The sequence below is a fragment of the Motacilla alba genome, chromosome 13, assembly GCF_015832195.1.
Source record: "Motacilla alba alba isolate MOTALB_02 chromosome 13, Motacilla_alba_V1.0_pri, whole genome shotgun sequence".
NCBI classification, from domain to species: domain Eukaryota; kingdom Metazoa; phylum Chordata; class Aves; order Passeriformes; family Motacillidae; genus Motacilla; species Motacilla alba.
Genome location: NC_052028.1, coordinates 3,025,706 through 3,050,478, shown reverse-complemented (window position 1 = coordinate 3,050,478; position 24,773 = coordinate 3,025,706). Strand labels below are relative to the sequence as shown.

Sequence of the window (24,773 nt, the reverse complement as noted above, 5' to 3'; positions counted from 1 at the left end):
TGCTCTGGGACACGGTTTGCCAAAGCAGCAACTATTTTCCCTGGAGCAGCTTCCACGGGAGCTGTCCCTGTGGTGGGTGGGCTGTCCCCATGGTGGGGGCTGTCCCTGTGGTGGGGGTTGTCCCTCTGTGTGGCCAGGCTGCTCTGATGCCTTGTGAAGGCTGACCTAGAACAGAGACTAGACACAGCTAAAGAATAAAGTTGGGATTTATGAAGAAGCCTCAATGGATCCACCCAGGGCAGCACAACCCAAAATGGCCACAAAATGGATGACAGGTCCCGGGGTCTCACACTGTTGTCAGTTCTGGTCCATTTGCATATTGGAGTTAATTGTCCAATTCCAGCTCCAGCCCATGCAGTCCCATCCTTCTTGTTTCCTCTCTTCAGTCCATGTTGTTTATGCTCTTGGGCCTGAGATCTGGATCAGCTGTCCTTGGGTCCCCAGCTAGAGAAAGAATTGTTTTGTCTCCCTACTCTGTGAAGAGGGCTCACCATCCCTAATGTGAAGCCTAGACTTACATACTAAAGCAGCACAGAATCTGAAAAATGTAAGAGCTAAACCTGAGGCATCAGCTCAATGCCAGTTCTCAGACCTGGCCTGCAGAGACAGAGTGTTCTGGGAATCTCCTTTATGGCCACAAAACCTGAACTTGCAGGTGGAGAAGGGACAGGTGAGAGGAGACAGAGGATCTTTCTTCTATCTGGGACTTTTCCCTTCTGGATTTTAAGGGTGTTCAGCTTCTCAACTCAAGACTTGAAGTAAGGGCACCAATTTCTCCCACCTTGGTCTCTGCTCTCTCCAGCAGCCCCAGTTTGGCTGGGCTGGGGACACAGTGACAGCCTGACTGGTGCTTATCATGCTTCACTTTTACCATCCAGTAAAGGATCTGTGCAGCTGCTCTGCCCTGCACACCTCCTGTTTCCCACCCCGAGCTCACAGCATCAGGCCCTCTTACCTGTGTTTTTCTCCTTGAACCACTTAGTTTTAAAATAGAGCAATTATCTTCCTTCAGAAAGGAGCTTACCTGCTCCAATCTAGGGCAGTCTGACAGCAGAGCAGCCTGCACAGCTCTCCCTGGGAGCATGGCTGTGTTCCCAGCATGGGGGCTCCAGGGGCTGGAGCCCCTCTGCCATGGAGCCAGGCTGGGAGAGCTGGGGGTGCTCACCTGGAAAGGAAGAGGCTCCAGGGAGAGCTCAGAGCCCCTTCCAGAGCCTAAAGGGGCTCCAGGAGAGCTGGAGAGGGACTGGAGACAAGGGATGGAGGGACAGGACACAGGGAATGGCTCCCACTGCCAGAGGGCAGGGATAGATGGGATATTGGGAAGGGATTGTTCCCTGTGAGGGTGGGCAGGCCCTGGCACAGGGTGCCCAGAGAAGCTGTGGCTGCCCCTGGATCCCTGGAAATGTCCCAGGCCAGGTTGGACAGGGCTTGGAGCACCCTGGCTCCAGGGACGGTGTCCCTGCCCAGGGCAGGGGTTGAACTGGCTTATCTTTAAGGTCCCTCCAACATAAACCCTTTTGTAATTCTGTGATTCCTGTCTGAGACTTGGGATGGTGGTTGGATCATTGGTTTGGGGTCTGAGGCATTACTGGGCTGAGCAGTTTGAGCCCTTGGTCCCAGTCTTTTCCCTGCAACCTCTCTTGTGCCACAGGGATGCAGGCTTGGCTCCTTGGGAGCAAGGCCAAGGTTCTGCCAGGGTTCTCAGCCCTCCCTCCATGGCCAAGGCCTTAGGGAATCTCTGGATGGGGAAATTTCTTTCTGAGTCTGTGTGATAAGAAAATACAGACCTTCAGACTTTTACCTACACATCTATCAACAAGTGACTGCAGGGGGCTGGCAGGAACTTTCACAGAATCACAGAATTTCTAGGTTGGAAGAGACCTTTAAGATCATCGAGTCGAACCCATGTTCTAACACCACAACGAGATCATGGCACCAAGTGCCATATCCAGTCTATTTTAAACACATCCAGGGATGGGGACTCCACCACCTCCCCGGGCAGAAGATTCCAGTATTTGACCACTCTTTCTGTGAAAAACTTCCTCCTTAATTCCAGCCTGGATCTCCCTTGGCGCAGCTTGAGACTGTGTCCTCTTGTTCTGTCTGTTGTTCCCAGAGAAAGAGACCGACCCCAGCTCAGCACAGCCACCCTTCAGGAAGCTGAAGAGAGTGATAAGGTCACCCCTGAGTCTCCTTTTCTCCAGGCTAAACAAGCCCAGCTCCCTCAGTCGTTCTTCACACAGCTTGTGTTCCCAGCCCCTCTCCAGCCTCGTTGCTCTCCTCTGGACACGCTCAAGCCTCTCAACGTCCCTCCTGAACTGAGGGGCCAGAGCTGGACACAGCACTCAAGGTGTGGCCTCACCAGTGCCGAGTACAGGGGAAGAATGACCTCCCTGCTCCTGCTGGCCACACTGTTCCTGATACTGGCCAGGATGCCCTTGGCCTTCTTGGCCCCCTGGGCACACTGCTGGCTCATGTTCAGCCGGCTGCCACCAACACCCCCAGGTCCCTTTCCACCTGAGCACTGTCCAGCCACACTGTCCCCAGCCTGTAACGCTGCAGGGGGTTATTGTGGCCAAAGTGCAGGACTCGGACTTATTGAACTTCATCCCATTGGATTCTGCCCATCCATCCAACCGTTCCAAGTCCCTCTGCAAAGCCCTCCATCCCTCTAACAGATCGACACACACTCCCAGCTTAGTGTCATCTGCAAATTTACTAATGAAAGACTCTAAACCCTCATCCATGTCATCAATAAAAATATTAAACAGATCTGGCCCCAGCACAGACCCCTGAGGGACACCACTGGTGACTGTCCCCAGCTGGATGCAGCACCGCTCACCAGCACTCTCTGGGCTCGGCCACGCAGCCAGTTCCTAACCCAGCACAGAGTGCTCCTGTCCCAGCCACGGGCTGCCAGCTTATCTAGGAGTGTGCTGTGGGAGACAGTGTCAAAGGCCTTGCTGAGATCCAAATAAACAACATCCACAGCCTTCCCTGCATCCACTAGGCGGGTTACCTGGCCATAAAAGGTGACCAGGTTGGTTAAACATGACCTACCCCTCCTAAACCCATGCTGACTGGGTCTGATACCTTGGCCATCCTGTAAGTTCTGTGTGATGGCACTTAATTTAAACTGTTCCATTATTTTGCCAGGTACTGAGGACAGGCTGTCTGGTCTATAATTACCAGGATCCTCCTTTGCACCCTTTTTGTGAATGGGTGTCACATTGGGCAGGTTCCAGTCATCCGGAACCTCACCAGTGAGCCAGGACTGCTGGTAAATGATGGAGAGTGGCTTTGCAAGCTCATCTGCCAGCTCTCTCATTACCCTGGGGTGGATCCCGTCTGGGCCCATAAATTTATGAACATCCAAGCATTTCAGTAGTTCTTTGACTGCCTCCTCTTGGATAATGGGGGGACCATTCTGCTTCCTGACACCATCAACCAGCCCAGGTGGGCGAGTTCTTGAAGGCAAGTCATCTTCCCACTGAAAACTGAGGCAAAGTAGGCATTAAGCACTTCTGCCTTCTCCTCATCTGTAGATACCAAGTTCCCTCCCTTGTCTAATAAAGAACAAAGGCTGGTCTTACCCTTCCTTCTAGCATTAATGGATTTGTAAAAACATTTTTTATTATCCTTTACAGAAGTCGCCATTCTAACTTCAAACTGAGCTTTGGCCTCCCTAATTTTTTTCCTGCATGCTCTAGCAGCCCTCTTGAATACTTCCTTAGAGACCTGACCCTCCTTCCAAAGCTGATACATCCTCTTTTTATTCCTGAGTTCCTCCAAAACCTCCTTGCCCAGCCAGGCTGGACGTTTACCCCGTTGACTTATCTTTCGGCACACAGGGACAGTCTGTTCCTGTGCCCTCAAGATCTCTGTTTTGAGGCACGCCCACCTTTCCTGAACTCAAAGAGGTGGCCTAGTCCATGTTCATGCCTGAAGTTGAGACCAGTTCTTTTGTAGGCCACTGCCAGCAGAGGTTTCTCCAACCTGCTCGTAAAATGCCTGCCCATGACCCCTGTCTGTTTGGCAGGTTGGAGTATTGGCCATGATTCAGAGTATGTAATTGCTTCTGGGTTTAAATGCTCAAAAAATGAGGGAGCCTTTGCAGAAGCTTGTTGCAGTGAAGAGTTCAGTGATGGAGCAGATTCTGCCAGGCTCAGCTGCCACATTCTCATCCTCACACATGTAGATCACCTAATCTCCTCTGTCTTGGGATCCCTCTGCTGTCTCACAAGTCTACACCCAGCTGTTGTTTAATTAAAAAATAAGCAGACAGGTATTCACCAGGAAAATTAAGCTGTTTTGTTCTTTATGTGTCCTTGATGCTCTCCTGGCTCCTTATCTGGGGACAACAGCTCTAAGCTTTGAATTTGCATTTATTTTTGTCCTGCCAAGCTGACTGTTTTAATAGAGAACAAACCGATGGAGCAGTGAATGTGCCATGCCACGCAGATTGGCCATGGTTTCATTGAGGAATGGTGCCTTGTCTCCCCTTTGCCCTGCCCCACGGGCTGTGGGGTTCAGGGGATGTGGCTGCAGCTCATGTTCACTTCCATGACTGCTGAGGGCATTTGGCTTCTTCAGCCTGGAGCAGAAGAGGCTGAGGGGAGACCTCAGGCAGTCTACCATTTCCTCATGAGGGGAAGCAGAGGGGCAGCACCAAGGACAGTGACAGAATCTAAGGGAATGGCTGGAGCTGCATTGGGAGGGTCAGGTTGGGTATCAGGAAAAGGTTCTTCCCCCAGAGGAGATCAGGCACTGAACTGGCTCCCCAGGGAATGGTCATGGCCCTGAGGCTGCCAGAGGTCCAGGAGTGTTTGGACAATGCTCCCAGGCACAGGGTGGGATTGTTGGGGTGTCTGTGCAGAGCCAGGAGCTGGACCGGATAATCCTTGTGGGCCCCTTCCAATTCAGCATGTTCTGTGATTCCATGACACAGCTTTGTGTAGCTGTGCTAGGCCAGCCTCGACATCAAACATAGCCCATGTTGGGCTGTGAGATATGGTCAGGAGGGTCTGGAGAACCAGAGAAAGACCTGTACAGGGCACCCAAGGTCACATGGAAAGGCAACATGAGCTACTGGTGATTTCCAGGGTAGTAGAGGAGAGCCAGCTGACCAGAAGCTAAAGAGTGGGAGTAAACCCTTTGTAGCAGAGAGTGTTTGTCCACGGCCATAAAGCACGTGACTTGTCCTTTGGCTGAGCTTTGTGTCCTTTCAGAGAAGCTGGAGCAACAACTCACACCCTGGAAGCTGGGGACCTACAGATGTGAGCTCTCAGTATATTTGTCAGGGCTTGACAAACCCTGAGACGCCCAAGAGGGGAGCTGACTGGCACTGTCTCCATATTCCCTGAGTCAGCAGAGCTTCTCCATCTGCTGGCTTTAGGGAAGAAGAATAGAAAAGTAAGGAAGAATAAAGCTAAAATGCTGGTTTTCAAAGGTTGGAGGAGTTGAATCTCCTCGATTAAGGCACTGTAAAACACTGTGGTCATCAAGCCCACCCTAAGTGTTTGTCTTGAGCCCAGCCCAGGATCTCTTCTGAGTGGGAACCTGAGGCTGCTGGGTACATGAAGCCCAAGCTCCTATGGAACTCTCTCAGTGGATCAGCAGGGGCAGAGTTTAGAGATGGTCCAGCTGAAGAAGGGTTTCCTCCAGGGACACACAGACCAGGACAGGACTTGTTTCCTTTGAACTTTTCCTGCAGGAGTGCCAAGCTTTTACCCCAGATCACAGGGGTGATCCCCAAACACCCTCAGAGTCCAAGCCCCAGCTTTGTACCCTGAATTACTCCATCCCTCCAGAGCAAATGCAGTGGAGCAGATCCAGCCATGGCTCTGCTAATGCCTGGAGGCACATCAGTGTCACTTTTCCTTGGCTTCTCCCACCTATAGCACCTCTGACCAGGGCAGTGCTCGTGGCTTCAGCTCCACTGCACTCTTACAACAGCACTGAGCAGTTTTCGTACTGGAAATTGGGATTTGCAGAGATGAAGTGAGTTGAAGAAGGAAGTTAGAGCTGTGGGGAGGGAGAGAAAAAGAACCCAGGAAAGCTGTTAATCTGCCATTTTAATTTGCTGCGTTGTACCCTGAGAACTTCATCGTTGCTGAGCTACCACCCAGGTGCTCATCCAATGGGAGCTGCTGGAGATTTGCAAGTAGAAGAGCTTTAAACAAGAGACAACGTGGATTAAGCCTGACACCCCATCAGATCCTCCTTCTCTGGGTCCCTGATCTTCCAAGAGGCACCTTTCCCACTTTGCATATAATGTGAACTATTGTATAAATATTTAGTCATTCTGTTGGGAACATTAATTATAAATGGAGACACAGCTTTTGAAAGCTGCCTGTAGGTCTGGGCACCCAATTTCCATTAATTTTAATGAGAAGCAGACATTCCAAATCCCATTCGATGGCTTTGAGCATCTCAGGCAGGAAGCTTCATGTGACACCCCCGCCTCCATTCTCCCCACTCTGCAATGTAAGAGTGAGATTTGCAAATACCTTACAAATCCTGCAGATGCCTGAGTTGCCCTTGTGCCATGCCATTGTTGTCTGCTGAGGACGGTTGGGTGGTAGCTTCAGAAGTATTTCTAATAAGTTCATTTAATCCATCCTGTTAGTTCTTTTCCTTTGCACCCCCCTCAGCACTTTGAAACAGCGATGCCTGAATGAGCCCCCAGCCTGCGTGGTTTTTTAACAGAGAAGCTTTGATGCTTGCAAATGACAGCTGTGCAGAGCAGGTCTGAAATGAATGATTGAATTATCTGACTGATTAAAAATGTGCTGTGGCTTGGAAGATCTGACAGCAAGTATCCACTTAGGCAGCTCACATGAAAGAGAGCACACATGCACGTAGGGTTTGTGTTTGTGTGTGCATTGGCAAAAACAGCCGGTGAGATGGGACAGACACACAGAGCAGCAGCTTCTTAAGCTCAGCATCCTTTCCAAAGCTCCAAATCTGCTGTGAGATGCTCAGCAAAGCTAAAACTCAGCGTGGTTGTGGAGATAATGATTATTTAGACAGACGTCAGCAGTGGTTTAGGAAATGGAAATTGAGCTAAAAAGTAGTGCAGGCTGGGGAAATACTTAACTGCATCTCAGTCCCTCCTGGCCTGTGGCCGAGGAGGGAGAAACTCTGGAAACATGGTTCCATCCTCTGTGCTGCAGACACGTGCCACGGTGAGGAGCAGCCCCAGGGGCACCAGCTCCATGGGAACCTATCCTGTGATCCAGAGGCTGGAAAAACTCGAGCTCTGGTGAGATTAGCTATAAATGGCTGGAAGGATGGAGAAAGGAAGCTTGGTTATGGCTGTGCCCTTGATGCCATCAGTGATGGCAACAGCAGATGTGCCCATGCAGCCTTTTCAGACCTACCTCGGCTTCTTTCCCAGTCCCCATGTAGTAAACTCTCCCTTGGTGGTGCCTCAGAGAAATTCAGCTCAGCTAGAACAGAAAAAAATATCTGGAAGTGAAATGAATGAAAAAAAAATTTAAGAAGTGTATTTTTTTTTTGCAAATGAAATATATTTTGTTAGCTCAACAAGTTCACAGGTTCCTGCTTGAGTTCCGTACAGGGAAAAAAAAATCATGTCATAAAAGTTGCAGTTGTAGTTCTTCATTGTGAATGGTCTTCTGATAGTTCGCTGAAATTGATTTTTTTCCTAAATTGTCAAACTGCTTTTCATCTCCCTGCTTACAGAAGATCACTATCTCACCCTGACCCCCAGCTCAAAAGAGGTGATACACTGGGCTATAACTAATTGCTTTATCTGAATTAGTTTTGGTTTGTTCTCTCAGCCCAGCCACTGAATAATTTGCTCTTTGCCCCTTCCAGTGCCATTAGTGCTGTTGGGTGTCTGTAACAGCTTCAGCTTCACCCTTCGTGCTCCTGTCCCAGTTCCAGTGGTCATTTCCACAAGACTAAATGCTGCAATAGTCCTGAGGGCACAGAGAGCTAATGGTAGCTCATTGGCATCTGTGTCATCTCTCCATCAACATCCCAAAATGTCCCTCTTATTGAACCCATTCTGGCAACTCAGGAACACTCAGAGCAAAGAAGGTGCTGGGATTCTGCTTATGTAAAACCTCATCACTGCTAATTGTCCCCCTGCAGCCCAGGTGTGGGAGCCCCAGGGTCCCTGTGTTTCTGTCCCACATTTCTCCCAGCCAGGACCTGACTGCTGAGCTTAAATGGAACATCAGACCATTTGAATTTCCTTTTTCATCATATGAAAATGTCTGTTTATCAACATTTTTTTAAATTTTATAGACAATAGAGAAGGTGTTGACACTCCATGCCTGGAAATGTTCAAGGCCAGGTTGGACAGGGCTCTGAGCAGTGTGGTCTAGTGGAAGATGTCCCTGGCCATGGCAGGGAGCGGAACGAGAAAAGCTTTAAGGTCCCTACCAACCCAAACCATCCTGTGTTTCTATGAATATAATGGAAATCAGGTTTAAAACTTCAAAAATTGTTTCTAATCCCCCTTTCCCTATCCCAAACCTTTCAAAAATCAGAGTCAGAGGGCCTGGCCTCTAGGTTGGACTCAGACTGACAATGAGCCTTAAAGGTGAGGGTAGATGGGCCAGCACCTCCAGTCAGAGTCAGTGCTCTGCAGTACCTTGGCCTGAGTTTTCTGCTGCCCTTGCTCACTGTACCTGATTCTACAGGCTGAGCAGTCCTCGGCCTGGGAGATCCAGGGCCAGGGCCTCTCATCCCACAGCTGACGCGTCCTCACTTTCTCTGTCTTGGATTGTCTCAGGTAAAAGCAAATTTTCCTTCCTTTGCTCTCTGCCCCTTCACATCAGTGCTCCAGAACCTGCTCACAGCCAGCAAAATTAGTCCTCACACCCTCTAAAATCCCTCTCCGGCTCTCTTGGAGATGCTTCAGGGGCTGGAAGGCCACAATGATGTCACCCCAAAACCTTCTCTTCTCCAGGGTGAACAAACCCAACCCTCTCAGCCTTTCCTCATAGCAGAGCTGCTCCATCCCTTTGATCGTCTTGGTGCCTTCTCTGGGCTTGCTCCAACATCTCCACGTCCTTCCTGTGCTGGGACCCCAGAGCTGGAGGCAGAACCCATCCCAATATTCCACCAAGGGCTGCTCTTCCACTCAGGCTGGGGCGGATCAGCAGATGGATCCCTGCAGACCGCCGGATCGAACCGGGGGGATGGACAAATAGCTTCCCTAAACAGCTTCATAACAAAGTGAAAGAAAATCCATGTTCCCAGAACAGCTTTTCAGCCTCAGGGATAGATGCTGAAGGACTCATGCTGCTGCCAATGCGCAGCCCCACAGTTTCCAAAAATGACAAATGATAATTTTCTGCTACCAAAAGTATTGCAGTGAATTTGGTGTGATTCTGGATCAGGCATCAGCTGGACAGATAAAGGTGAATTGATTACTGAACTCAGAATTAATGGTTGCTTAAATGCCCTAATTGCATTTGTTCTGAGCAGAATGTGATCCTAAATTGATAATATGTATGCAAGGCACTTGAAAGTGGTCAATTTTCCTAAGTTGGGAACAATTACAAACAAGAAACGATTGCAGGAAAAAACGAGCAAAAATAATGTGTGTTCTAAATGAGGGTTGCTTAAGAAAACTTTGATAGATGCTGTCTCGTCCACAGCATGCACACAGTTCTGCAGCCATTGAAGATATTCTTAGCTAAGAATCTATCATTGTTAAGGAATATAAAATCAGAAATAATAACAGTAATAAAGACCCAAACAGGAAAAGAAGGGATTTGGTAACAAAAGCAATGAATTAACTGTTACATAATGCAGAGACCTGGAAGGCTAATCTGGAAGAGCAGTCAATGAAAATTATGTTTGGTGGCATTAAGGACTATTAGGGAGTGTGCATGTGTGTGTGTTTATATGCATGTATGTCAGGAAGAAAATAAATGCTGCATGGTTTTAGATTAAGCTGGCAAAGATTCTGCTCTGATTCTGGAAAAAAGTGTCCAGTCAAAGATTCATAGCCCTGGAGAAGAGCAGCCTGATGAGTCCATATCCTGCTGAGGGGATGGAAGCATGCTTGCTCCAGCAGTAACCAGGCAGCACATTAAATGGCAACTGGTAAATTGAAATGTTTGTACATGTCTAGGACTAGAAAAACTACCTTGAATGGTTTCATGTATGTCAGTACCTGGGTGTTGGGGAAGGGTGTGCCCAGAGAAGCTGTGGCTGCACCATCCCTGGAAGTGTCCAAGGCCAGGTTGGACTCAGAGCAACGTGAGCTATTGGGAGCTGTCCCATGGCAGGGAGTGGAACTGGATGGGCTTTGAGGTCCTTCCCAACCCAGTCCATCCTGTGATTCTCTGAAGTTAGGCCAACAAAATAGGATAGCATTTGTTTAGATGAGATGGTGGATGGCAGAGAGAGGGAGACTCCTAGCACTGGGGTACAATAAAAGATGGAAGAGAGGCTGCAGACCCCTTGTAGTCAGAAGAACATCAGATTCCCTGTGGGACCTCCAAGAACCTGCTCACTCTCATCAGTTGCTGAGGATACAGTTTTCATACACTAAGTGTTACTGAAATTAGGACAAGTCAGATGCTCTGAGTGGTCAGGTCTGCTTGGGGAGCTGATTTTGTGTCAGCAGCGGGCTCTCAGGAAGACAAGTGCAAATTCATACACTCAGAAACCCTTGTGGGCAGAGGAACGATGGTGTTTTGGAGGACAGTGACTCATTTGAAAGTTCCCATGAAGGAAGATAGAGAGTGAGCAAAGTGCTCATCCAGCACCATCAATCTTACCTTCTGCCAAAACCTGAAATGCCAGGAATGATGACTCTCATATTCCAGGCTGGGATTTCCCAGGCAGAAGTGCCTACACTGGGCAGGGAATCAAAATCCTCCATGGTACATGGAGATCTCTTTAGTGTGGGCAAGAGGTGACTCATCCCTGCACAGGAGATTAGTGCACACTGTCCTTGGGACTTCCAGAGGGCTCTGGTGTCTCTGCTGACCAGGCTGGTACTCAACTCTGACTGCTGGCCCAGCCAGAGCCAGAACGCTATTGAGGAACTCAGAGGATGAACTGTGGTGTAGAAAACCAGACCCCTGTGGAGCCCTAAACAAGTTTCACTTGAATGTATATCCAGGAGGAGGTTACAGGGGAAGCTGGTCACAGCCTGGGGGGAAAAGAAAAACTCCCAGGGCAACATTCTTGAAGTCACTGGGCTTTTCTGTGTGGGAAGAGCCAATGGTGACCCCAGACGCAGTATTCAGGTGCAGGTCCTGGGACTAGAGTTGTTTCACCTGGGGGTTAGTTTGCTTTTGGACAGTTTGTCTCGGAGTGAGGTGTTTGGTGCAGCTCTCTGCCTTCTGCCTACACCTGTGATACCCAGCTGGATGCAAAAATTCCAGGGGTGGGCTTTCTGACCACGCCTTACCTCCAAGGACAGACATCACCCAGGACAAGGAACTGATCTAAAGAGAAATGCACACAAAGGCTCTCAAGGACTGTCCCTTATTCTGCAGAGGGGCTGTTATCCCCCTCCCCATCCCTCTGTCTGCACCACCTGCATGCAGCAAGGCCCTCACACAGATTTCTCCTAATTATGGCTTCAAGCAAAGTGGCTTGTACTGAAACTTAGCGAATCCCAGCTGGGAAATCCAAGGGATTTCCTGAGAAAAACAGCTGCGTGAGGACATGGAAGCATGCTCCTTCCTGGGTACAAAAGAACACTAGCAATGGTTTCATAATAAAAACCAAGAAGGCTGAGCAGCACCCAGAAGTGTCCTTGTGTGCCACACCAAGCATCAAGAGCAGGGCATGGCTGGAAAACTCTTTGTAATGGGGATTCAGCACTTCAAAAGCAAAGGCATTAAGCTGCAGTTAAGGCACTTTTTAAATGGTGAGGGAAGTCAATAAAGCCTGTGGGGCTGCAGGGTAGGTGGTCCTGTCTTCTCCACTCAGAGCAAAGGGGGAGCAGAGTGTGTGGAGCTGCCAGCCTTGGAGCTCAGGTTTGGTGGATCCCATGGGGCTACAGGACCATGAACCCTCTCAGGACCATATCTTTTTTCCAGGTGTCCCCCTCTGCTTTCAGCCTAGCTGGAGCATTCCCATGGTCTGGATGGTGCAGGTGTTGGCAGTGTTTGCTTGTGGTGCCTGCAGTTCCCTGCTGCCTGGCAGGCTCACAGGGGGATGCTTTGGCTTGTTTGGGGGCTTGAGGGGTGGCTCCCCTTATGCTGGTGTGGAGGGAAGGTGTCCTTGCCTCAGGATGCTCCTTCTTCCTCAGAGAACTCCTGTCACAGGTGGCAAAAAATCCAGACAGTTCAGCAGCACACGCAGAATCGCTGTAGTTTAGGAGTTTTCTTAATTGGAAGAAAATATTATGACATATTGGAGGCACCTGACAGAGATGTACCAGGAGAAATCTCTGCACCCTGTTGCTGTTAGGAATGCCCAATCAATGACAGGCACAGGCTCACTAGCCTGCCAAAGGGAGGAGAGGAGGCTTCTCCCTGAATCCAGCTGTTGATACACTCATTCCCAGGAGCAGAATGATTGATAACACAGTTATTTGGAACCCACTAGTGGATATATTCTTAGAAACTAGAACCTCATTTTCTCATGCTGCAAAATGTCATTTCCTAGGACTGGCTGAGCAGAAATTGGATTTTGTTCCTTGCCTTCAGAACTGAACAGCACAACAGACTCATAAATATTGATTGTGCTTTTATATTTTAATTTTTTTTGTTAAAGCACCTTAGTCTGATAATTGTTTGATTATAAATACATTAGAGTTGATCAGAAAGAGCAGCAGGACAGACTTTTATGATGGTGTTAATCGAATCTCATTGATGAAGGGACCCTGTGAGAGGTTGAAACCTCCACACCTGGATTTGCCCAGCTTCTTGACTGTGGCCACAAGGTCCATTTTTGTGTCTCTCCAGCACAGTAACCTTCAGTCACACTTGCATTTGTTGGAAAAGTCCTGAGTATAGCTGCAGGGTGGCTCATTACATGGTTCATTACCAATCCTGTCCCTGGCAAACAACCCCGTGTGCTGTGCTGGGGGCATCCCTGCTGGAAGGATCTCTGGCCGTGTTCTGCTGAGCTGCTCCAGGACATTATTTCACCTGATGGCTGTGTTGCAGTGTTAGGATATATGGCTGTAGGTTGTAATGGTATTTTTAATTTGGGATGTTGGGGATCTGTCTGCTCATTCAGCGATGTGTGTCTCCTGGAAGAAGTTTTCCAAGGGACAGAGGTTTAGGGAGCGGTTTTCTCCTTGGAATCAGGAGGGGGATCTGGGGCAGACACCAAACCCTTCTTCCTAACCCAGAGGTTTGATGGGGCTGGGAGCACCCTGGTCTAGTGGAAGGTGGCCCTGCCCATGGAGCGGGCTGGAACAAGGTGGTCTTTCAGGTGCCCTCCAACCCTTCTGTGATTCTGTGACATCCCTGCGCAGCAGTCAGGGCGCACATCCTGGTTCCTGTGTGTCACCCAGACATGGGTGATGCCAGTACAGAGTGTGCCAGCTCTGGGGGAAGGATCCTTGCAGCTGGCCCAGGCTAAGGAGCACTGGCTTGTGCTCCAGGGGGGCAGCTTGACCCAGAGAGCACCCACCACCCCTCACCTGTGTACCCACAGAAACCCCCATTGTATTACAGCCACCAGAAGGCCAAGGGACAGTGTTTGCCCTAAACCACTGCTCTGTTAGTCTGGTAAAAGGGCCCTAAAGCAGGAAAAGCCTTGTGTCCCTGTGCCTCTCCACCCTGCACTGCATCCCCAGCCCTCTTGGTGAGCCAGGTTCCTGGGTAAGCCTGTGGACAAGCCATTGCCTTTGCATGCAAGAGCTGTCAGGATGGAGACTTGTCAGTGGTGGTGAGCAGCACCAGCTCCAGCCCACAGTGGTGAGGCAGGCTCTGGAGGCAGCTTGGCAGGCACATGGGCAGCACCGCTGCTGTAGCCTGGGATGGGATGGGATGGGATGGGATGGGATGGGATGGGATGGGATGGGATGGGATGGGATGGGATGGGATGGGATGGAGCTGCAGCAGGTGGGAGTGTCCAGAGGCATGGAGCAGCCCAACCTGCAGTGCTGGGGTCTGCACCAAGGTGGGTCCTCGAGGCATTTCCAGTGCTGCACGTCTGCGTTTGGAAGCACATCGGTTGTTAAAGACTCTGAGAGCATTTGGCAGGATTTCAGCCCAAAACTTCAAGCCAGTGTCAATTCGCAGGGTGACGATTTGCTGGCAGGAAGCAGAGCAATCCCTCAGCGCTCTGCAGGTGCCCGTGAGGGGACGAGCCCCAGCACTCCGGGGACATCCCTGGCAGCTCCTGCGCTGCGAGCGGAGCCTCCCAGCCCGCGGCGGGTCTGCTCCTGCCAGGGGCTCTGCCGGGGGCTTCGCCAGCCAGAGCTTTATTCCATCCTTTCCCTGGTCCATTCACCGTGCCTCCTCCCCCTCTCCCCGTCCCTCCCACCCTGCCTGCTGGATCCCCAGCAGTCTCTTGACACCTTGGGGGAAGGCTGGGAGGTGTAACCATCGCCAGCGAGCGAGGGAGAGCAGGAGAGAAGGGAGAAGGAAGCCAATAACACGGAGGTCTAGGAAGGTGGTGGAGGGGGAGGGACGGGGCCACTCCTCCATCGGTGGGACTGCAGATTATTTTGCATGGATTGTTGAAGAGAAAAGGGAGCTGCATTTGTGAAGGGACCAAAAAATAAACAGCTCATTGCTCGGGTAAGTGCCAAAGCGAGCTCCCCGGCTCTCATTGTCATGCTGTACATCGATCCCCCCTCCTATTTTGCTTAGTTATACTGGGTTTGATTCTTATTAGGATTATTTGATGCATCAGCTGTATGCTTCAGAGGCTGGAGACTGACTGGTAAATGTGTGTGTGCGTGTGTGCGTGTGTGTGTGTGCGTGCGTGTGGGAAGATGCCCATTCTCTGGATATACATTGACACATTTTTCCAGCTCTCAGTGTGGTGTCTCATTCGCAGTGTTACCCCAAAGCGTGCTGTACACACACACACAAATGGTGTTTGCTGCTACTGCCTTTAAAATCCACTCACACACGCAATTATTGAAGCTGAAAATTTAAGGGGGGGCTCTTAAATCACAGTCCTCAGTGGTAGGGGGCTACCTCTCTTTATCGTGAGCCTGACACGTTCAGTATTATGTTTTATAGCAAAGCTACATTTAAAGATCAATTCGGCAGTGGTTATTGCATCCAAATTACATGGTTGTCATGGAGATGGTACAGAGAAGCTGAAGTGATATGACTGCATCTGGACTGGAGTGGGGCTTTGCTGCCGAGTGAGATCCTGCCTTGCCTCCTGTGTCTTTTTGTCTCTGCTGGGTTACAATTTCTTTTAATCTTGAATGAAGCAGTGCTGTATTAGAGGATTTAGAGGTCGAGCTGCTGGGAAGGGTGTGTGTTACCCCCACTCAGCACTGGGTTATTATCATAATTGTTCTATTAACGTCTGCATCTCCCTGAATTTCTTCCACAAGTCTGGGAAGGAGGAAGGCGTGAGAAGGACAGATAGTTTTCTGAACACAGCTAGGGCTGGGAGTACTTTCTAAAAGAATACCTGCCATGCCCACACCTCCCTGCTGACTCCCACACCTTGGGGGACAAAAGGGAAAGGATGCTCTGGTTTTAGCCATGTTTATCTTCCATTTTGCTGCCTCAACTTTGAGGATTCAAGGAGCCAGTCACCTGCTCATCACTGTGTCAGGGGAATGGCTTTTTTATTATTATTTTAATTATTATATTTGTTTGCTTTGCAACTGGTAATATGGATGTGTTGAGTTGGGAAAGAAAATCCATAATTTATGAGAATGAAATTTTTCTGCCTAAGGCTAGCTAGAATACAAAGAGTATATCTGTGGGAAGGGCATGTTATATGTTACAGATGTGTATTTCTCTGGCGGCTGGGAGTAAATCACACTATTGTGCTCATCTTCATTATTTTGGGTGTTAGGCTGGCTTTAGTCAATATTTAATCTAAGCTCATTGTGTGCTCACACAATAAACGTGCAATTTGGAGCCTAACTTTACATCTTTAAAATGCTTTGGGAATGCATGTGGCATTGTCTCCATAAATGCAATTTCACCCTTTTCTGTGAGACCAAGCCTATTGTGGGCATGTAAATATAGTAAAAGGCACTGGTGGAAGCCAGCCCATCAGAATGGCAGTGTTTCTCTAATTGTATCACTAAACATAAGACAGAATTAATTACTAGGATAAACAGAGCTTTGTAGCTCTTGGATCAGGATAATATTTGCATGGAGTTCCAGGCCTGCATTATAGTAGCTGGCATTATGGCTTTAATTCCCCCCATGCCAGTAGATAATGTTTTTAGCCAGGAGTGAAGCATATTATCATTAGATATTTTTGCTTTAAAAATATGTTAAATCCCCATGTCCTTGTCAAATTGTCCATTGCAACTGTTCCAAAGTCTGTGATTCAACTAGGATTTTCCTTAATGTGATTTTTCCCGTACAAGTCCAAGCAAACAATGGATAAAGTCTGAAAGTGGGTGGCCGAGTCCAGAGGGGAAGTCAGAGAGATGGCTAATTCACAAAATGGATGGTTCTCATTCTGGGCCTCTTTCCCCCGAAAAGTTAGGCACAAGTGGAGTTGAAGTGGGTAGTTTTCCCTGGAGATCTCTTTGGGTCTGTGAGGTTGGAAGCCAAGTAGTTCTGCATTAATACTGTTCCCTCCTGTCTCAGCACTTTATCACTCTTCAGTCCACCCTAGGATGTGGCTGGATTATTCTCTGGGGCAGGGGACACAGGAGCTCTGCCAGGAAGAACCTCTGTGTGCCCACCAGGCCTGTTCAGTGTCCTGCTTGCACGGGGGAGGTGGTGATGGGGAGCAGTAACTCCAGTTCATGGAGACCAGCTGGGTGGGGTGAGGGTGGGTTTGCTGAGGCCACTCATGAGAGCTCCACAGAGGGTGGCAAGAGGGACTCAAGCACTTTCAGACCAGTTTCTGAGGTACCCAAGACAAGGACTTTCTGACCTCAGGCTGTCCTCCTTGCGTGGCCCGTCACGTGGCTCTTCACATGAAGCCCTCACAGGTGTCTTGGCTTTCTGCTCTCCCCACTGGTGCTGCTCACCTCTCATCTCCTGCTGAAATACCCTGAATCGCTCTTCTGCACTTCAACCCACAGGACCATCACTTCTCTGCTCTCCATCCCACCACCCAACACCTTTTTGTCCTCTTCCTCCATGGGTTTTCCCAGCAGTGAAGTTCCCTCCATGCAGCAGCGCCACAAGCTTCCATGCCATGGGTTTGTGTGTTGTGTGCCTGTCCTGAGGCACACAGTGCTGGCTAGGTCAGGCCACCATGTCAAAGCAACTCAAGTGAAAAGTCTCCTTTGAAATCCGAAGTTGCCCCATGTGGTGTCCGTGGTTCTGCACAAAGCTGGAGCTGGTTCTTGTTGCCAGAAGGAAATGGAATTCCCTGTTCAATTCACACACAGGCACCTGTGTGTGGCCCTGCTGACTCGCACAGGTTGGTGCAGTTGCCAGAAGGATGTTCCCTGGGCTGGGAGGGACCTGTGGCTACTGCCAGCAAAGTGCTGGCTATGGCCACAGTGATTCCTGCTGAGGGAGAAGCTTCCTTGGAGATTGAGTGTGAGCAGTCCCTGGAGTGGGTGATCTCCTGGTGGAGGTGGCCACATCCCTTGTGGTGCTGCTTGCTCTCCTACCTGACAGTCTGTGCTGTGGACACACCTCTGCCAGATTTGCTGGAGGTGAAATCATCCTCCTCACCCTTTTGGCTGGAAAATGCCTTTCCCAGGGATGTGCTGGGACACAATCCCTGGGAGGCCCAGTGCATCCAGGCTCTCAGTGGCTGGATGGAGCCATAGGAGTGGTTCAGGGGTAGATTCTGCACAGGAGGCTCGTGGTACTCCCCTGTGGGGGTTATGATGTGAGAGGGACAGGGTCAGTTCTGGCTTCTCCCTGTTTCCTGTGACCCTGGGAGGTGACTGGCAGGCTGGGCTCACAGGAGAGAGGCACCTGTCCAAGCTGGGCAGTAATCACCTCTCCCTTCGTCCTCACTGCTGCCCTTTGAGTTCCTGCAGGAGCTCCAGGAGTGGTTGAGATGCTCAGGAAAGTCCTTCCCTGCAGTCCATAGCCCTGACCCTGGGCAGCACCTAGCTCTGCTCAGCTCCCAGGTGGGGACACTGGGGATTCCTCTAGAGCAAACACTTCCCATCACTGGATCAGGCCCAGTGCTCTCTCACTTGGGCCAGGGCCAGAGGGAGTAAAGAGCTGCAGGCAGCCTCAGCAGACATTCTGCAGCTGAGCCCAAGCTCCTTCTTGTGCTCTCCATGCTTTTTCTGGGCTCTGGGCCTCAGCCTGGCACTGGGCACATGGTTTATCACCTACCTCTTCACCACTGCTGCTTACATATCCTCCACTCCTTCCTCTGCCTCCTTCTCATCACCTCACGTACTGCCCTCATGGTTTCTCAGCTCTGTGGTTTCGAAGGGCCTGTGGAAGAGGCAGGGCTGGCAGGTGCCTGAGGCTGTCTGCTGTCAGGTTGTTTGAAAGAACCATCCCCATGTCCCTGTGTCCCTGTGTCCCCATGTCCTGGCCAGGAGCTGTGCTCACACTGGGTCCCAAAAGAGGAGACCACACCTGAAGGGATCTTCCCAGCACCACTCTGAGGGGTGCCATGGAAGCTGCTCAGCGTGTCACCTCTGTGGTGCCACCAGCCTTGCCTCATCTTCTGCTGTATTCTCTTCTTCTCTGAGACATGCTGGATCCAGGCTCCCAGCAAAGGTGGTGCTGGTGGGATGCTCTGACATTGGTGACTGCTGTGACAGACCTCAGCAGGGGCAGGGAAGGGGCAATGCTTCCTTCCAAGCAGGATGAGCCCAGGATTCATCCCAGGATTTTCTGCCTTCCTCTACAACATGGGGCATGGTCTGGTTCCAAGGATAATCTCCCACAGTCCCAGTCTGGCAAAATCTTTGTGCCTTTGCTCCTGCTCTCCAGCTCTGACACCTCCACACTGCAGAGGCCCTCAGTGTCTCTGGGAGCTTCCCATGTGCTGTGATTGTGGCAGGGACATGCTGGGGACAGGGCTGCTCTGTGACCTTTGGGATGAAGTGTTTGCTGGGCTGGGGGCTTGCAGCTGGATTTGGTGTCTTGTGCGGTCACTGCCCATCCTTGTCTCCCTCCAGGCGACACAGCTGAGCTCCTCCTGTCTCTGTGGCCTTGCTGTGGCCCCGGGATGGAGAGCTGAATTCCCCCTCAAAAGACAGAACCTAGGAGAGAAATCCCAGGGATGTAACCCCCTTTCTGGAGGGTTATAGCATGTGCCTCTGAGCTCTCCTGATCAACATCAAGCAGGAAAACTGACATCAGACCCCAGTGTCTGATAGGCTCACGGTTAACCAGCTGTACTGAAAAGCCCAAGGAAAATAATGTGAGCTCAGCCTCCTCTCTGGCTTCTCCTCCCCCATGTGCAGTTGTCTCTCTATTATTTTCTTGATATGGAAAAACAAATTTGACCCAAATATCTTTTTCTTTTAAATCTTTAAAAAATTGTAGGATAGTAGGGAAATGCTATGATACCAAACTGAATTGAAGGGTTGCATTTTTTTTGTTTTCTGGATTTGCTTACATGCTCTGAAGTCAAGACATAAAGCTCAGTTCTTGCAATTTTTTTTTAATCCACCTCTTCAGTGGTTTCAGCACAAGTGCATCACAACCCTAGGTAAGGTCTAGCTGACCTATAATTGCAATTTTCAGCAAGTGAACAGTTTTTCCAAAAAATTTCACACAGTTCTAAGCAAAAGCCTCATAGAGGTGGAGAGACTGTTCCCTGTGGTACTTCCTCCAGCACCTGATCCAGAACTGAGTGGTCTGAGGCCAGCTCAGGGAAACATCAGGTGCTGCCATATAGAGAGCAGGACCTGCTGACTGCATCCTCCTCCACAGCAGGGCCTGGGAACACTCACAGAGATCTCTGCCCACTCTGTGCATGGCCACTTGCTGTTGGCTGGTGCTGGACACAGGAAGAGAGGATGGCCCTGGTCTACTGGAGGGTGACCCTGCCCATGGCAGGGCTTTGGAATGAGGTGATCTTTAAGGTCCTTTCCAACCAAATAATTTGGGGATCCTCTGGCACCTTCTCCAGGTCACCCACAGCCTCTCCCTGTTGCATGTCCTAAAGCAGCATCTCCTCACCACATGTCCTGGCAGTTCAAGGTGGATTTGGACAACACTCTCAGGCACAGGGTGGGATTGCTGGGCTGTCCTGTGCAGGGCCAGGAGCTGGACTAGATGATCCTTGTGAGTCCCTTCCGACTCTGGGTATTCCACGGCAGACAGACCTGGCAGCCTCGGATGAGTCCTGCCCTCAGTGTGACACGAGGCACCGCTCCCAGCGCTGAGCTCACCTTGTGTGGGGCTCTGCTCCTTCCTAGATTCTGCACGTTGCTTCTCAAACAGGCACTGGTACCCAGCCTGTGGAGTGGATGGAGGAGAACTGGGAGCCTGGACCTTTGGCACTTCCTAGGAACAAAAGCAAGCGGGCTGTGGATGCAGCCTGCCCAAGCAGGACACAGGCACGGGGGAACAGAAGGGCTTTCTGGCCAGAAGGGGATACATGATGCAGGGGAATTCTGCTAAATTAAAAATATATATTTGTCTTTACTGGTACAACAGAAGCTAGGGGAGCAGGCAAGAGGAAAGTGAGAAAGCTTTATTTAATTAGATTATAAGGCCCCAAAGGCTTCAGACTCATAAAAAAAATGAATTGATTTTTGTAATTGAGGATGGGGTTTCTGCCAAGTGCTGCCTTAATGAGTATTTAGGTTTTGCCTCCTAAGTTAGCAACACCAGGCAAGGGCAGCCATTCAAGCCACTCCTCACCAGAGTCCTGAGCTTGGAAACAGGAGCTGCCTGCCTGCAGCTGGGAGTGTTAACCTGCCTTTCCAGGAAAGGACATCGTGTGTCCTTTCAAGGCAGTTTATCCAGGTCTCTTGGTATTCTCTCAACATGAAAGCCCTCCCTCTTCCCCAGAACCCAGGAGGCAGCTTTCTCCATGGATGGGTGTGGAAACTGAGGCAGCAGATAATCATGGGGCTGTTTATCCTTACAGAAGTAGAGAGAATTAATTTGCTGCAGCAGCTGAGTCAGTTTGCTTTGGTGGCTCCTTCCTAGGGGCTGCTGGGAAAGGTGTATGCCACTGGAGCCCATCCTGTCCCCCCCCTGCCTCTCCTGAGGTGATCCTTACAGCACAGCATCTGAGCGTGGTGAAAGGGTGTTTTGTGCATGCACAGCTGGGACCTGCCTCTGCAGGAGCCATGGGACAGCAGGGAGGGCATTATCCCTCACCCCAAACCATAAGACTGTGTGGAAAGAGAATGAAATTTTTATCCCAAACTTTTGGACCTACCTCCTTTCACCCTTACAGTCTTTCTCCAGAGTCTTTTCATTTTTCCATGCAAGAATGGGGAGAGTTCAGTGTGCAGAGGTTCAGGATTTCCTGTGTGCCCCCACTGTGAGAGCTGGGGTAAGTCCAAGAGGACGTGATTCCAAAATGCCTGGTGGGAATATTCATCCAGAGCTGCCTGGGGACCAGGAGCAGAGTAACAAGCCCAGGTGAAAGGCAGGAGGTTTGGATGTGCAGGATCACAGCAAGATCACAGCTTGATAGCAACACCTAAAATGCAGATGTGTTACTATTACTGCTATCAGAGCAGGGGAGCAGAAAAGTGGCCACAACAGTCCAGCAGCACCTGGTAGATGTAGGGAATGGTTCTGTAGCAGAAGCCTGTGCTTTATGAGCTGGATATTTCCTGAAAGCAGAAGAGCAGGAAATGCACTGCTCTCCAGATAACAGCAAACTGTAAGGAGTGCACCTTGTGGGGACACTGTCCCTTTGATTCCGCACACTGTTGCAATCAGAGATTCCCAGTGTCAGGCACACCACTGCAGTTTGCACACTTGTGCCCTGCAGCAAACCCAGCTGCCACTCCTCGTGTGCCACTGTGTCATTGGGTCACAGGCTGCACCAGGCTGAGCAGCACTCATCTCCTGAACCTCTTTCATCTTTACAGCACTCTTATTTCTGGCAGGCCCCTCTGGCCTCTCTGTGCTTCAGTAAAGCCTCAGACCAGCACGTAATTCATCAGTTCCCAAAGTCACTGTCTGATGCCCAAATGAAATGATGTCTAGGGAGCAGGAGAAAAGCCCTGAGAACACCTAAAAAAGTCTGCTAAGAGGCACAATGACCCTGCTGCAGGCTGATGTAGCAGCTCTGCTCTACCCTTGCCACAAAACCTAATGCAGGGCATCTCAGAGGTCGGGAGAGCCTTTTGGTCCCAGAGCAAGTGTGTTTAAAACACTGTCCTGGTGCAATTACATCATCCTTTTTGCTCTTTTGTAATTCCCCCGAGGAGAAGCAGCATCCTTGTCCCTGTAAAGCACCTTTACATCAGCCTAGGAGTGTGCCTGTTAGAGTCCTTCCTCAGGGAAATCCTGCTGCTCTCACCATGGTTATCCAGCACATCCATTAAGGGCAGATCCAGCCTCTGCACAGGAACTGCAAAATGGCTCCACCAGGGTTTCACTTGCACTTTCTGGGCAACTTGCTCTGTTTTCAAAACAAGTCAGCTTCAACCTTTCAGGCTGCTCAGAGGCATTCATGCTTAGGGAGGCCAGATCTGGCCATGTCACAGTAAGATGCTCCTGTGGAAGTGTTTGCAGCCCAAGTATGTTCAGCGGCCCCGTGCTTTTCGTGTGGGTGTTCGCAGCAGAAGCATCAGAGCTGGGGATGCTGTCCCAGGCTGGGGGGCAGAGAGCAGCAGAGTGAATTCTTCTGCTTTAACAAAAAGTTCTGATGCAGATAAGACACAGCCTTTCTGCTGACTCTGAACCCTGGGGGCTGAGCTCAGCTGGAGATGTCTACATTTGGGTGAGCTGACTCTCACTCAAAGTGCTTTTCCATGTATTCAAGCAAGTTCTGGTATACCCAAGTTCTGAGCAGCATCTCCTGTGCCATGTTAAAGATAATGATAACTCAACACATCCTAACAGAGCAGAGAAATCCTGCTTTTCCTTTAGTGATTCCATCCTGGCCTGTAAGTTCTGAGAATAAATATGCAATTATATTTTCTGCCATTTCTACACCCTGCTGACTGCAGTCTGGGAGATGGAGCAGACAGCACATCATTACACAGATGTGATGGACCCACTAAAAACGTAGGTGTGCCCCAGACCACTTTTCCTTCAGTGAAAGATGCTGGAGAAAGTACAGAGTGATCATGCAAAACAGGCACCCTTTCCAGAGAACAGAATGAGTAAGAGACTCCTCCAACATGGAAGAATGATGAACTGTTGGTCCTACCTTGGTTTTCTACAGCCAACAGGCAGTTTTCAGAAGGTCAGTGATCATCTGTTTGCCTTGGAAAGATTTACGTGGCTCACGCTTCTTTTATACGAATGTTTTCTGCAGTTTTGAAAGGAAAAGTGGAAATTTTGGGCTAAACCTGCCTGGTGAGGTGAGCTTATGGGAAAATTATTCACTAGGAAAAGGGCTGATGTTCACATCCTAGTCTGAGAGCAGTGATTTTCCTACACCATTGACCTGTCTGTTCCCCTGTAGTGGCTTTCTCTCTCCACTTTGCCTCTCAAATATCTTGATTTGGTCCTGGTGACGTATTAAAGTCCCTTCATATTAGATCTCATGTTCTCAGGCTGTTCCTTGCAGGTCCTCTGCGCAGACAGCTTTATGCCCAAGTGGAGCTGCTGACTTTAGTGGAATTGCCACGTTTCGTGCCCTGACACCCTCTAATTTCAGGCAGGGAAGTTTCAGCCCTGTTGACTGTCAGCAAATCTTGGCTGAGTCTGTGTTTTCAAGCCAAATAAGTGCATCTCAGTCAGATTTGGGTGATTTCCTTTCCTCCACTGAGACGAAAACAGAAAGTGCCCGCTGGTGTGACAGTTACCCAGCTGTTCCCCTCACAGATGGGTGGCTCGCCTCAGGTCCAAAGTGGACACTGGTTGATCCTGTGTTATGCTTTGCTTGCTGAAATCAGTCAGAGCAATTAGTCCTATCTGGACTCTCCAACAGCCTTTTCTGGACTCAAACATCTTCAGCAGTCAAGTCTCTGCTACCTGTCCATGGGTGCCTTGTACCAATGCTCCTGGTTTGGAGGCCAGCTGGAATTGCTGCCATGGTGACCCTCAGGAGCATCCAAGAGTCTTGAAGCGTATGTTTCCCTCGAGGATGTGGGGACTATCACAATGTGCACAGAGCTGTGTTGGCAAGCAGAAATCATGCTCAACTGATGGGCAGGGAGAGGCCTTTGGAGAGCGGGACTGAGTCTCTTCTGGGCAAAACAAAGACCATTCCTCTCTGCCAAGGCAGCCTGGTCACCCTCCTCACAGAGACTGAAGTTATTCCTTTTTGTCGGGTCTTCTGCCCACCCAGGGACGCCAGATGTGGGGTTTCCAGCCCCTGGATTGTGGTGACCCCAAAAGATGGAAAAGTCTCTCCTCCAACCCGTGCCTTCAAAGAAAGACTCAGTAGTTTTCTGTTGTCAGTTCTCAAGGTTGTTTATTGTTGGTTATCTACAAGATTCTTCTCCTGAGCTGCTGTGGCCCGTTCAGCAGCTCAGACAAAGGCACACTGCTCTCCCAGGGGGCTGGTGCCATCTTTTATATCATATATTACGTACTACATGTTTATACCTTTTCCCCAATGTCTACTGTCTATATTGAATGGTGACTTTCTACTCTAAACCAACCTGTGAGTGCCAACATCACCAA

At 50.0% G+C, this 24,773-nt stretch overlaps 1 protein-coding gene across 1 annotated transcript in view; it reads left to right on the top strand.

Moving 5' to 3' along the window:
• The first annotated feature begins 14,366 nt into the window (after nt 1–14,366).
• PSD2 (pleckstrin and Sec7 domain containing 2) overlaps nt 14,367–24,773 on the top strand; it is a 54,473-nt gene continuing 44,066 nt past the window's right edge. Inside the window, exon 1 of the mRNA XM_038150327.1 lies at nt 14,367–14,705. The gene's annotated coding sequence lies outside the window, so the exon portion shown is untranslated. The remainder of the gene's footprint in view (nt 14,706–24,773) is intronic.